Source organism: Prenolepis imparis, unplaced genomic scaffold (genome assembly GCF_030444845.1).
Source record: "Prenolepis imparis isolate NDT839.2.m4 unplaced genomic scaffold, iyPreImpa1.0 SCAF_7, whole genome shotgun sequence".
Lineage (NCBI taxonomy): Eukaryota > Metazoa > Arthropoda > Insecta > Hymenoptera > Formicidae > Prenolepis > Prenolepis imparis.
In genome coordinates this window covers 13,408,112-13,421,982 of record NW_028141165.1, presented here as the reverse complement: position 1 = coordinate 13,421,982, position 13,871 = coordinate 13,408,112, and the positions used below count along the sequence as shown (strand labels likewise).

General features: G+C 32.0%; 1 protein-coding gene across 2 annotated transcripts in view; it reads left to right on the top strand.

The window, feature by feature from the left end:
- LOC145938086 (solute carrier family 7 member 14) overlaps positions 1 to 13,871 on the top strand; it is a 70,810-nt gene that overhangs the window by 2,716 nt on the left and 54,223 nt on the right. Inside the window, exon 1 of one of the 2 annotated variants that reach the window (XM_083041462.1) lies at positions 1,035 to 2,152. The exons of the other annotated variant lie outside the window; for it this stretch is intronic. The gene's annotated coding sequence lies outside the window, so the exon portion shown is untranslated. Of the gene's footprint in view, positions 1 to 1,034; positions 2,153 to 13,871 lie in introns of those variants that run through there. 2 annotated transcript variants of the gene reach the window in all.

The following is a 13,871-nucleotide window of genomic DNA, read 5'->3' as shown; positions in this document are numbered from 1 at the left end:
ATTTACATTACATTATTCAGTCAATTTTCATATGTTTGTTATATTTTACGTAATATATCAAAAATTATTAGAATATGTAAATGCATATTATATAATTATATGCATCTCATTGCGTGTATAATCTTTTGTGTGAACATCAAAATTTAATATGATATAAACATTTTTTTTTTTGGATATATTGATTCATTTCCTAGAGATATAAAAACTATTAATTTAATTACAATTTTTTGCAAAGCGATATTTACTTTGGCTGCGTGACTATGCGTTCTGTTTGGTAAAGGTGGGTTGTTATAATTATTTCAATAGCGTCTCAAATGATAGGAGTAATCAAACATTCATCGAATAAAACTTGGAAATTTGTACGCTTTTTAACGCAATTTACTGTACGTTTATCAAAGTAAATGCGTAGAGATTAAACGAGTATTTATTCTATTTTGAGAAACACTTAAAAATTATTGTTGACATTCTGGCGACACGGAACCTCGCGGCGAAATTCCGTCACTGCGAATTTACGAACGGAGAATAAGGGGTGGTATATTAGGGGCGTCTCAATCGCGAAGGAACCAGGTAGTTATGTAGCAATAAAATATAAAATATGTTTGATCAATTTTATTATGCAGTTTAAGTAAAATTAATCAAATATGTTTTATATTTTATTGTGATAGATATTATTATTTTTATTGTGATAAATATTAATCAGAGAAATTCTCATAAAATTCTTTTCATATCATATTGTCTCACGATTACCATAATTTTTAGGGTAAATTCTAAGAGAAAATTCTCTCAGTGCATATTTACAATAATAATACATTAACTGCGTTTCCTCCCCTTTAACGATTCATTTAGCTTGACAAATTCTTCAAGTAACGTTCTCTTTTATTTTATAATAAAAAAAGGTAGCATTTGTAACGATAAAAATCTCTACCATTTGAATTAATAAAAGCAAAAGTACACGATAAGTAATAATAAATGTATTCGCATTTGTTTCGATGTAGGAATGAAATAAAATACGAGAAAGAAGTAGTAAAAAATACATGATAGTTAAACACCCACGTTTAAGAGACGCCACTGTGCCGCGTCAAGGGCGAGCTGTAACACTAGTGGGGGTGCCTTTGGCTGGTAGGGGCGCGTCGCTGCCGACCGGGGCGCAAGAGGGTGGCGGCAGCGTGAGAGGCAGAGAGTGTAACCCCACGGTCGCACCGCCACCCGTGCGTCGTCGTACTTAAAATGTGACTCGGGGTAGCATACCGGGATAGTCGTGCGAGAGTGTAGAGAGATTAGTCGTGGTTCGCACCGGGAATAATAATATTAATGTCCGCGTATTTTAGTTTTAGGCAGGTATATAAAAATATATAATAGTGAGTAAGGTTTATCCGAAGATATACCTACGTGCAACGGGGCCTCCGTCGAGAGAAAGACGGGGCGAGAGAGAAGCGGAACACAAGGGAGGAAAATCAAGCGAGACGAGACGGATAAAATACAGGGAAAGACGGGGTGAGATCGAATATACCCTCCGATCGTCGGCCCAGCGATCTCGGGATATTTCGGGGATCGCCGTTGCGAACGAATACATATCATTTTATCCTAGTTGCAGAGAGTGAGATAAAGAGATAACAAAAGAGAAAAGAGAGAGGGAGAGAGTGTGTGTGAATCGGTATAGCGAGAGGGCGGAAGGTAAAATCGAGAAAAGGAGCGACGCGATCAACGAACGTTGTTCGCGAACTTAATGAGGGTACATGGAGAAAAGGATAGAGAAAGAGAGAGGAAGAAACGTTGTGAATTTCATTGAGATGCATATACAAAGATATATATGAATATATAGGTAGATAGATAGATAGATATATGTATACACATGCGCAACGCGAAACGTGTGAGTGTATACTTGGCTTCGAGGATCGTCATCGTCGTCGAACGCGTCTATTTCCGGCCCGAGGATTCAGAGTAGCGAGGATCGCTTGAGGAAATTCCGGAAGTGACTGAGACGGGAGACGAAAGGGATTCCCTTTTTCCTGAATGTGATCGCGTCTGCGAGCAATTACGCGCATCGTCGTCCTCGTCGCCGTCGTGTATATCGTGAACTGTGATTCTTTGTGCCGTTCGTCAAGGGGTTTGGGACAGCGATCTGCGACGACGGGATAAATAGGCAGACAGGGTAAGTAATATACTCTCCCTCATCTCCCTCATCTCACTCGTCCGTCCAGACGTTTTGATTCGCGCGACACACCAAGTGGAAGATTAATCGAAGCAGTTAGGCCGATTAAATCGAAGCCTATATCGGAAACCAATTAATGATGAATTGGCTTGGAATATTGCTTATATACAGTATATAACGTTGTACATCAACTTACATATCTCATCTCATCTCAAATAAAATTCTATTTCAATTTAATACTGATCTTAGAATATCTATAATTTATATAAAGTGTTATATATTCGCCTATATTATATTTTCAATTAATAATTAATATTATTATTATCTAAAGTTCATATAATTGATTTATTGTTAGATAAATTACATTAGATGAACTACATTTCAAAAGAACAGAGTTTCTAATATTTGTGAATTTTAACATATGCACAATTTTTAATATAACATTGAAAGTTTATTCTTTGCACAAATATTATAATTTTGTTAATCTTACATAATTAATTCTTAGGCTTTAATTGCAAATAAACCTAAAACTGTACAAGCAAAAGATGATTTCATCATTTAATATAATTGTATATATTAACAAGATTAATAACAGAGTTCTTTCATTTTGCAACAAATTTATTTAATCAATTGATTATGAATTTATTGCTGTGTCGTACATTCTTTTTTATTCTAATTATTATATTTTCCTATTAAATCAAGTCTTTCACACTTGTAAAAATAACTAGAGATATCGTTTTGTAAGTGTTGATATAATTATAACAAAAATATATTTTAAAATACACATACAATATTTGTGTTATCAAGTATAAAAATATAAATGCTAAATTACCGATATAAAATGGTAAAAATGTCAGTAAGTTAACATATATAACTTTATGTACAATTATTTTAACCTTTTAAATCTTGAGTTATTTGTATTTATTTATTTCGTGTATATTTTGAATAATTTACACACCTAAAATACTAATCAACATAATAATATAAAATATTTTAAAGAATTATCGATTACACCACATAAAATTATACTTACGTTATTAATATTGTCGTTTAATATTGATTTTATCGTTTAATATTGAAGTGGGAAGTTCTCAAAATATTTGCGCACCAAATATTGATTCGCAATAAAACATTAAAATTCCTCGTTACTGTATATAAAATTAGATCAAATACTGAGACTTTATTATTTAACATTAAATTGGTGTGAATCGAAATATAGCTTAAATATAAATATATAATAATTAAAATATTTATATTTTTTTATATTTAATGTACAAAATGTATTATGTGAAATATAATTTTATTATAAATGTCAGAAAAACGATATCCAATTACATTTGCGAGCGTAATTTGATTCGATGGTAAAGTAACGTTGGAAGCAAGAAAAGAAAAGTAGTACAACATAACAAAGTTCTGCGGTCGATTGATCAAACAAATTCGTGGCAAAACCACGTTTTATTAAATTTCGTATTGTCCTCTGTGATAACTGGTACGCAGTAAAAATATCGGCAAATACGTAAAAATATCTATAAAAGAAATACAACGAACAATATTATGCCTGCCAATACAATACCTGTTCTTGTAAAGAAAACGGATAGACAGGCGCTCTAATGTCGTAAAAAGTATGCGAAAATATTACAAATATAAATACGCGAATATACAAGAGACGTCGTAGATTCCCCGACTTTCGACGACAAATTTTTTTCATCAATTAAAAGTCGAGGTTTTTTTTTCAAACAAAAATGTCAAAGTGCGAAAAATAGCTTTCGTGTTACAAACGATTGAAAATCAAGAACTTTTCGCAAACCAACTTTCTCCACGATGCAATTAAATAACAAAACTCTCTCGTTTATTCGAATTTAAATAAACTTTGCTTTCTCAGAATATTAAATCTAAGTTTGTCATTACCGATATTTGATGTTGTGAATATTAAAAAGATGCGCGCAGCAAAGGGAGGGAAAAGGGTTGCTTTAAATTTATCTTTAAATATTTAGCTTTGGTATTATATAAGAATATTAAATTTCCAGAAAATCCGCAGATAAATATAAATAAAAATGTGTGTTTTCCACTTCTTCTCTCTTAACGTCTTAAAGGTACATATATTATATCGGCAACGAGGGCAAGTCCTGTTATGCATCCCTTGCTCGACTCTTATTTTCGCATCGAGGAAACTATTTCCCGATGCGGCTGGAGCGTGTAAAGGTTTCCATATCAGGAGAGTCTGAAAATACCGACCATATGTGTACACGACGAGGCACTCTCACCTTTATCATGGGATTCCACGCACGTCGCGATGTCATTTGCGAGCGAGATCGTGTTTCGTATGAATCAATTCCCCCTCGGCCGCGAAGAGGAAGTCATTGATATATTAATAATCGCGTTAACGCAATATGTCGCAACAACAATGAACGATATTTCTCTGGCGTTTTCAAAAACGCATCTCGTTATATGTCTTTATCGGGTCGATCGCGACTCGATTGTCTTCGCATTCGAATCCGGATATATTCGCGGAACGCGAAGCGTTAAATATTCCCTTTCGCGAATGCGAATCTGTGCGACGCATTTATCAAACTACGTGTGGTTCTGCATATAGATACGTGTGTGTATGTATGCGATATTGCGTAGGGTTTTAGCCGAACTCTAGATGCAGGAATAAATTATTCATCTATCGCAACAACGAGGCGATATTTGTAACAACGCGGGCAACATTGTGTCTAAACATAGAAATATAACGACATTAACGCGCAAAATTTCCTCGTGCATGTGTGTGCTAACTCTCCCGTTATTTCAATAAAACGATGATTTAATTTCAAAAATTTAGCATAATCATGCAATTCGTAAAACATAATAATATCAATTCTTATTCCTTCAAATCTACACGCAATTCAAATTAATGTTGGGAGTACAAATAAATCAATGTTAAGTGTGTGTGATTCACATTTTAAAATATATTATCGGAGTGACAATTAAATTTTTTTTATTTTATAAAACTTTATGGAAATATTAATCATTTTGTTAATATTAATCATGCATTCTGATTCAAAAATTTGGAAAGTTGTGTGAAAAGTTACTATAAAATACTATATTTATTTTGATATAAAATAGTTATTATTGATTAATTAGATTCTAGACAAATTAAGTTTTGTTTTGTTTAATATATGTATATCCGCGATAAAAAGATCTTACGAAAATTATATATTATCTCGATGTGGTTTGTATTGTAAAAGTACAGAGTTTTGATCAGTAACATATGATTTTTATTTTGAGGAGAATATCTATCTAATTTATATTTCGGTGAGAATAAATAATTTTGATAACATTTGTTCGTATATTAAATTCTTTACGAAAATATTATGAATTATTATATTAAGCGAGCTAGAATGATTGCAGCATGAAATTATTCACTAGCCTTTTTCAAATATCTTTTCTTTCATTTATAAAGCGGTCTCATCCCGCGAAAGAATAAATTTCTTCCTCAGGGGCTCATATCGATGAGTACGGGCTTGTTAGCTAACTCGAGATATTCGAGTTATGTCTGAGCAATGTTTGGGTCCTTTAACACTCTCTGCTGAAGGTTTCAATAAGAAAACATTATAGTATATGTATATGTGTATATAAGAAAACTTAGGTAAATATTTTTTTATTCTAAGCTCTATAAAAAGGAATTATAATTGCTCATGTGGAGCCAATTAAACGTCTAATTACTTGATCGCAATATATTATTTCCTCAACTCTTATTCAAAAAGTGTATTATTTAAAATTAGTAATAAAGGAAAAAAATCTGACGGCGTTACAAGTGAATAATTTCAGTAAATAATCGATGGATGTGTAATCACAGAGTAAATTCTAATATCTAGTGAAATGTTCAATTTTTATCAGACACTTTATTACTTTTTCTATTAACCAATTTTGTAATATTGGTTGTAATTCTCTTTCCTCACACTTTATGCATCAATTATCACGCTTATCGTCGACTCTTGTAATTGATAAGGCAGGCTTCGCTCACAAGCTCACTGTGGATGTAGAATGTCGTATCTGTTAGGTGTAGAACGTTTATTGACACATGTTGCAAGCGAATTGCATTGTTCAGCATGTATCCTGTGAGCAGAGCACAGTATAGTATTATTGCAAATTCTAGATTCATAAATATAATCGTGTCTAACAATTACTTTTTAAGTAATAGAAAATACCGTGCGCGTTTTTTTTCTCAAAATTTTACGATATATTTCCGGATTTTTTAATTTTGCACGCCGTTGCTTGCCATAAACAGGCGCATAATAAAATATTTAAACACCGAAATCATAATCGTGGGGTCTATTACATATTCAATGTTTCATGTCACGCTTTTTGAAAATGATGTTCTTTATGAGGTTGATATTAAACCGACAACGTTCCCGTAACTAAATATTTTATATGCACGCACGTTCTGCAGTTATTCTAAATGCATGACGGATAATGCAGCGATGCGAGCGACGCGCGCTGCTTCCCAGGAGTTTAATAGTGAAATGTTTAATTTAGCGCACCCCCGCAATTATGTTAACGTAGACGTCGCTAAACGGTTTAATTTAAGTCATCGTTAAAGCATGTTTGCTATATTGTCGCACGAGTGAGCTAAGCATGTTGACGATCGCATAATCCCCACAACGAATCACTGATGTAACGTTTCTATTAAACATGTCAGACTCCGTTACTATTTTATTTGTCTCCTGTGGTTGCATATCTCAAAATTTAGTTATCACTTCTTTATTCTTCGTTAATGATGTCGAAACAATGGTAGAATTGAATTCTTTATGAATAATTTCAAGGCATTCACAACAATGTGAAATCAATTGTAAAATCAAAATTTGTTACTATATGAAAGATTTCGCGATAAGTGATAATATATCAACTTCTCAATCATTAGCGATAAATTCTAGATTCTAAATTAATATATAAAAAAATTTAATTATATTGCGTTATTAGTACAACGCGTGATTAAAATTCTACACGGATCTCGGATTCGTTGAAGGTGCAGTTTCGCAACTTCAACAATGACGGTGCATGAGCACGATATCTTCCTCCTTCTATCCAAGTTTAGTTTAACGGCACGCTCGTAAGTGCCTACGGGGTATTTACGGGTTATTTAGTTTCCGCAGTAGTTGCGATACACGTCGACTCAGATGTGACGTATTTCGTACTTGACCCAATTTTGTTCGCGTTGTTTGCGTTGACTTTAGTTCGCGTTTACCTGAAAATAGCGCGTTCGATTAAAATAGGAAAGGCAGATGAGAGGCAGTGATAACTCAATATCGCGACTTACTATATTATTATGTCCGATTAATATACAATAATAATGCATAGAGATACGTTTCTAGTTTGTATCACTCTTGTTCTCTTTGACGTATATCATAATTCGTGTAACGTGAAAAAATGTTTAATGAACTTTTCTACGTTTAAAAATGGATATCACGCGCAGCCTAGAATACGCTGCTTCATTAATTATTATCTTTAATTTCGAGCCTATAAATATCTATTAGGAATTGTAATATAAAAATGTATTATAAATTGAATTATTCTAATTTAGAGCATTGACGATTTTTTTTTTTGAATCATTAAATTATTATTTAACTCGACTATAAAATTCTCGATCTAATTGTGGAAACAATTTCGTCTCAATTCGTGAATCACGCTCTTGACTCTAATTGTCGATTTATTTTATTTTGACAATTTATTATTAACTTAAGCGGTAACAGCTATTTTATCGTGACGAAAATATATCAGGGGAATTCTGTAGATTTTTACAATTACAATATTTAAAAAAGAAATCTAAAATAACATCGAGATGCATTTAATTTTCCTATAAGCTTCTAGACTCTCGTGATATTTCAATAATTATACGTTTCTACACAACTTTGATTTATTGCCCGTACTTTAACGACGATCGCGATAAATCTCACAATTGATCCTCACGATAGCACACGCGTCTTTTAATAAAATTTCACGCGCTTCTATCGCGCGGCTGTCTTTCGTATGGCTAGCGTTAACACGGATCGATCTCGCGAGTTCAGGGTTGCATTGTAAGGTCTCCTTCTCGCCGAGAAAATCTGCAGCCGTATATATGTATTATTATCGTACTTGAGTGTTGTTTCTCAGATTTTCTATCCGAGGTTTCGATTTTAACGATAATGTAGACGCAAGAATATATCCGTGCGCCTACGTTACACGAGATACGTGTGTCGGACGCTATTAACTGTCGTATCGAATCGATTAGCGATATATTAATACGCTAACGCGACACACGAGGGAAATGACATGCGCGTGGAAATTTATGCAGATTATCGCATATATCGTTGCCTTTCATCAAGAAAATTTAGCGCGATATGTGTCTCTTTGATTAATCTTTGAAATTGAAAATTCATTAAAATACCATATCACTTGAATCTGAGTGAGGAGAATTAAGTTTGACGCTATTTGCATTTTTGAAATCTTAATTTATAATATTCCGAAATCCTCGATCGCGCTAATAACGCGCATGATATTTTTAATTCAGAAGAGCAAAGTGCATCTATCTACGCGAAGTATTCCTCGAAATGTATAATTTTCTAATTTCCCTTCGCGCACGCACATCACTTTCTGATATTAAAGAGTTATACAATAACGCGGGACGTTTCGATGCAACGACGAGGGATACATTTAAGGGTGAATAACCGTAGAATATTTCGCAGTGGGTATTGATTAGCTCACTGCTGTATTACAGCGTTTTAACAGCATTATCATTCTGCGCTGTAATTGACGCCTGTAGTCCTACACATCGTTAAACGTTTCACATTTGCATACCGGTTAGTTAAACGCGATAACACAGTCGTTTTCGCATAGCCTTCCCTCCCTCTCGAAAATCAACAAGTATACGCGCGGATAGATATTTGACACACCGGCGCCTTTTTCCTTTGTGGGTCGTGTTAATCCGAGCACACACGAATCGTGGCATTTCATCGCTCATATTTGAAATTGGAGGTGCTCGGAAACGCACTCTGCCAATTGCAGCAATGAAATATTCCCTCTGTCACTGAGTGGTCAATTAACCGTAAATTTGATACGACAGAGAAGATAAAAAAGGTCCTGAAATCACATACGGCGTAACAAAGAATATAGTATGTGATGTATTTTTATATTGAATATACTTTGTCATATGATGCATATAATTTTTAAATGAAATCTTTTTTTTTTCATATATAATATAGCAGTAATAATAAAATAGTTTATATAATGATATAAATTGGGAATTTATATCGACAAATATATTCGAGATTTTATTTGTGATATTTGCGATATCCAACGACATACACTGGCTATTTGTGCTTCACCCGGATTCTCTCTTCTCGCGAATTTATACCTATCGATCGATTTAAGCGAATGAGAGCGAAGCCTGCAACAATGACTTTTTTCCGATATCAACGTTTTCTGAAACAGGTTTTTCTTCTCGCGATACGCGATTTAGTTCGCTTAACAACGTGTGTATGCGGAAAGGTAATGAATCCCGAGGTTAGCGGCTAACCCGGTGGCACTTACCGTTCCTATAAATTGCTAATTACTCCCCGCGTTGTTAATCCCTCCGCGCGATCGTACAAACGCTAGGTACTATTATTTCTCTACTATCCATCGATAGCGTTATGGTCGAGCTCGAGACGAAGGCTTGTGGTGTATAAAAAATCAAATCCTTTGATTATCAAGGCACAGCGAGAATAATTTTTATTATATGCAACAGATAATAAATAAAATTTTGGCATACAGTATATAGAAATTATTTTATAAAAATGTAAAACATACACACATACATCTAAATAAAAAAAAAAGATAATAGAATGAATGATAAATGATAGAGTCTCATCGGTATCAGATGTCAGATAATGAAAATCGCTCAGACAGTGTTCGATCTAATTCACGTGTATATCTACATTCTTTATTCTTTAAGTTATCTTATTTACTTTAATAACAGGATCTATCAAAACATGTGTTTTTTATATCATAGTAAATCACGCACGAATTTTATCAATTGCTATATTATTTTTTTCTGGATAAGAGAGTGCGATTTTTTTTAGTTTACATTAAAACTTGACATTCTAATTATTAATTTGAATAATTCTATTATTCTACTTTTGAAATATTTTTACTAGCTCTTATATATAAAATTATTGAAATGTTTAGTCGAAGATATTTCAATTTTGCAGCGGATAACATTTTTGACACATATACATACAAGGGTCAAGTTTTTATATATAATATTTAACAAAAAATATATAAAAATAATCTCTCCTGTACAGTTATATATTCTAATCCGCATCTTTAAGATGTAATTTAAAATACTGTTTGTGTTTCACTCTACGCCACAGTAGGTTTTGGTAAGTAAATATTTGGCTCGATGGATGATGGATCGAAATCTTGACCCTTATATGAATTGTTTGCATGCCTGGTTCCATTAATTTCGCATGAACTAACTTTTAAATTGACTCTGAATTTCTTCTAGAAAAATCTTTTTCAAATCCTAGACTTTCGAGAAAGTCGCTATACTATTGGAAAACAATTTTTCAAGTTTCGTGCTTTTCGCTGTTTGTGAATATCAGAACTCTCAGATTTAGAAGATACCTTTATGTATTTGTCACGAGCAATATTCCCAATGTATTACTGCAATTATAACTGCAATGCGTTGAGAAATCAATATAAATATAAAGTACTCGTTAATTAACTCATCTCTGGTGTCTGCCCGACAAAGGAGAACATCGATTGACGATCGATTGGTCTCGGCAGCGGATTAATTAAATGCCGTTGACGCGCGATAGCAATATACTTGTCAAATGATATATTTTACGATTGTAAATGGGAGAAATATTTCAGATCATAATGAGATAATTTATCTGTTAATAATTTCTACAGCACTTTTTCACGTTTCTTCAATCAACAATATATTCTTTCTTTCTGTCTCAATATAACTAACAATTTTCAAATTTGACTGGATATGTGTGTGTGTTTTTTTAAACTGAAATTGATAAAAAATATACCAGATGTGTTTGGAGGTTTATTTTTTTTTCTTATTTTTTCTTATTTTTATCTATATTTTTGTTAAACAATTGTCAAAAAACTTTTATGAAATTATTATTGGAATGTGGGAATAAATTTTATCAAAGAAAACAAATTTTTGTGTAATTTAAAGGACAATATACTGCAGAGATGTTTTTATTTTATGCCCTTCGTCTCGTGTTCACTTATTCTCTCGTGACATTATAAGCTCTGATGTAGCGAGTCAAAAGTCAAACTAATTGATTTTCACGTTATTACGTTTATGCTATTAAATTATTTTCGCGAGAATTAATGAAATTTCAATCGTCTTATAAATGTTTCTATAGTACTTATTCACTTATAAATGTAAATTATTAATGGCATCTGTTTTCTCTTTATGTGTTTATTTATCGCAAAATGGATCGATAGGTCGAATCGATATAAAGATGGTTGAAGAGTAGTATTAATGTGAATAAAGCACCCTCATTTCTAGCGTGTATTTTCAATTAATAATTGCAAGCGACTACTTCATGCATACTTGTAGCTCAAAAGGACCGATTACTTATTTAATCTTTACCGCACTATTAATTACAAATCAATAAATGCGGATTAAAAACAAATGTGGATATCTCTAAATATATTGAATATCTCTAAACATTTGAAAAATCGCAATTGAAAGGAACAATAAATAAATAAATAATGATTAAACAATCTTTTATAAATACAATAGAACTTTATTTTTTAATTTTTTTTAGGTTTATAATTTATATATGTATATATATATATAAAACTTATAATATTTGTTAACATATTACTCTACATAAAATTAATGCTAAAAGGATGAAAACAAATTAAATTTTTTTATATGATTCTTATATCTTTTTACTTTAGCTTAACTTATTTACTTTAATATAACTTGAATTTTTCTAAATGTTTGGAATAAAATTCTATCTGTATAATAATACAAGTCTAATAATATCATATCGTAGACAAGACAGATATTGCAGCGACCGCACGTGGACACTAATGAATTAAATAAAGGCATATGCTTTTGTCCCAATGATAAACGTACATAACGAACAGATGCAATTCTGGAAATGTCTCTAATGTAGCTACAAATAATTATTGTGGGTAGATATTAGTTTGTGCAATATCAAATAATTATTGTGAGTAGATAGGTATTTATAGTTGATCGACATTGCAAATGTTTGCAATTACATTGTTATTCGAAGTAGCTTAATTCGAGAAAGCATTAGTTAGGAATAATTGTTGAATCTTGTGTACACGCGATCAAATTATCTTTTTTTAAATTAATAAAGTTAAATCTACAATTTTCTCTGCATAAAAAACTTGATATTTAAAAGAGCAGTGTCTTTTTATATTTAAAAAAATATACGCAACAATAATATATAAATAAATTTTTATGTATAATATAAGAAAGTAAGATTACACTTTAAATCTTACAATCTATCGGACATTTAATATTGCTACTAAAGAAAGATAATTCTTGGTTAGAATAATTCGTTATCAGAATACGAAATAAACATATGACGGATTGTTTTGAAAAATTAGTGTACAGATAACGAGATTACACAATTGTTCCTTCGGGATTTATCTGCATGAGAGTGTCTCTCGTTCGCGTAACTCGACATTAAATACGGTAACCTCATTAATAATGCTTTAAAAGCGGTCTTTTTATCTAAGATCTGGTAAACTAGAAATCTCTCGCGTAAGACTACTACGATTAATTAACACCCGGAGGCTCTTCAGCCGATAACAAATTTTCCCTCGAGCTCATTTTGCAGGCACTGTGTTCTAACGGTACTTTACTTAAAATCGATGTTTTTTTTGTAAGCATCCCTTCTCGTAGAAGAAGAGGTCGCACTAAAAGAGGATTATCAAACATTTCTTCTTTCGTAACGACCGATAAATGTTTCGAGTTAATCTCGTTTCCCCAGCGCGCAGAGGTTTTTTTGTTACATCGTCCTGTAAAAGTTTATATTAAATTTGTCAATCTTTAGTTTTATTTCAAGTAAAATTATTCGATAAATTAAATTTATTATAATTTTATGATTAATTTGACTTGACAAAATAATTAAATTTTTATAAGACCTGTCTGTTAAATCTATTTTGTTTTAATAAAGATTGGAATTATCATTGCACAGAGCAGGAATAAAATGACGAATAAAGTGAAAAAGTGTATATAAAATAATTTTTCTCGAGAATTCTTGTCAGCGCAGAGAATTACTCCACTTTTCTGCAAATATTTGCAATTAATTCATTTTTTTCTGCTTATTTGAAAATTAAAGACAGCCTGATGGATTAATCAACTTAATAATTATTCACCTAGTTAAATTTTTAACTGGACGAGATAAGTTGTGAAGAATCTTGTTCACTTTACATATTGTAACATAGATAACATATTCATTTTTATTCGTTTTTTTAAACTTGAATTTTAAATTGTTTTTCTAAAGCTTTACGTGTGTATATTTTTTTACAAGACGATTTTATAGTAATAACTAACGTTTACGACAGATGTATTGTATAATAATTGCTATAAATATGCTCTTTTATTTATTATGTCGCTAAATTATCGACATGGAACTTGAAATTAATTTTGAACATCATTTAGCGAGTTTTCTCGTGAAAACACTAATCCACGTCTTCTACGAACATATGCGCCCAC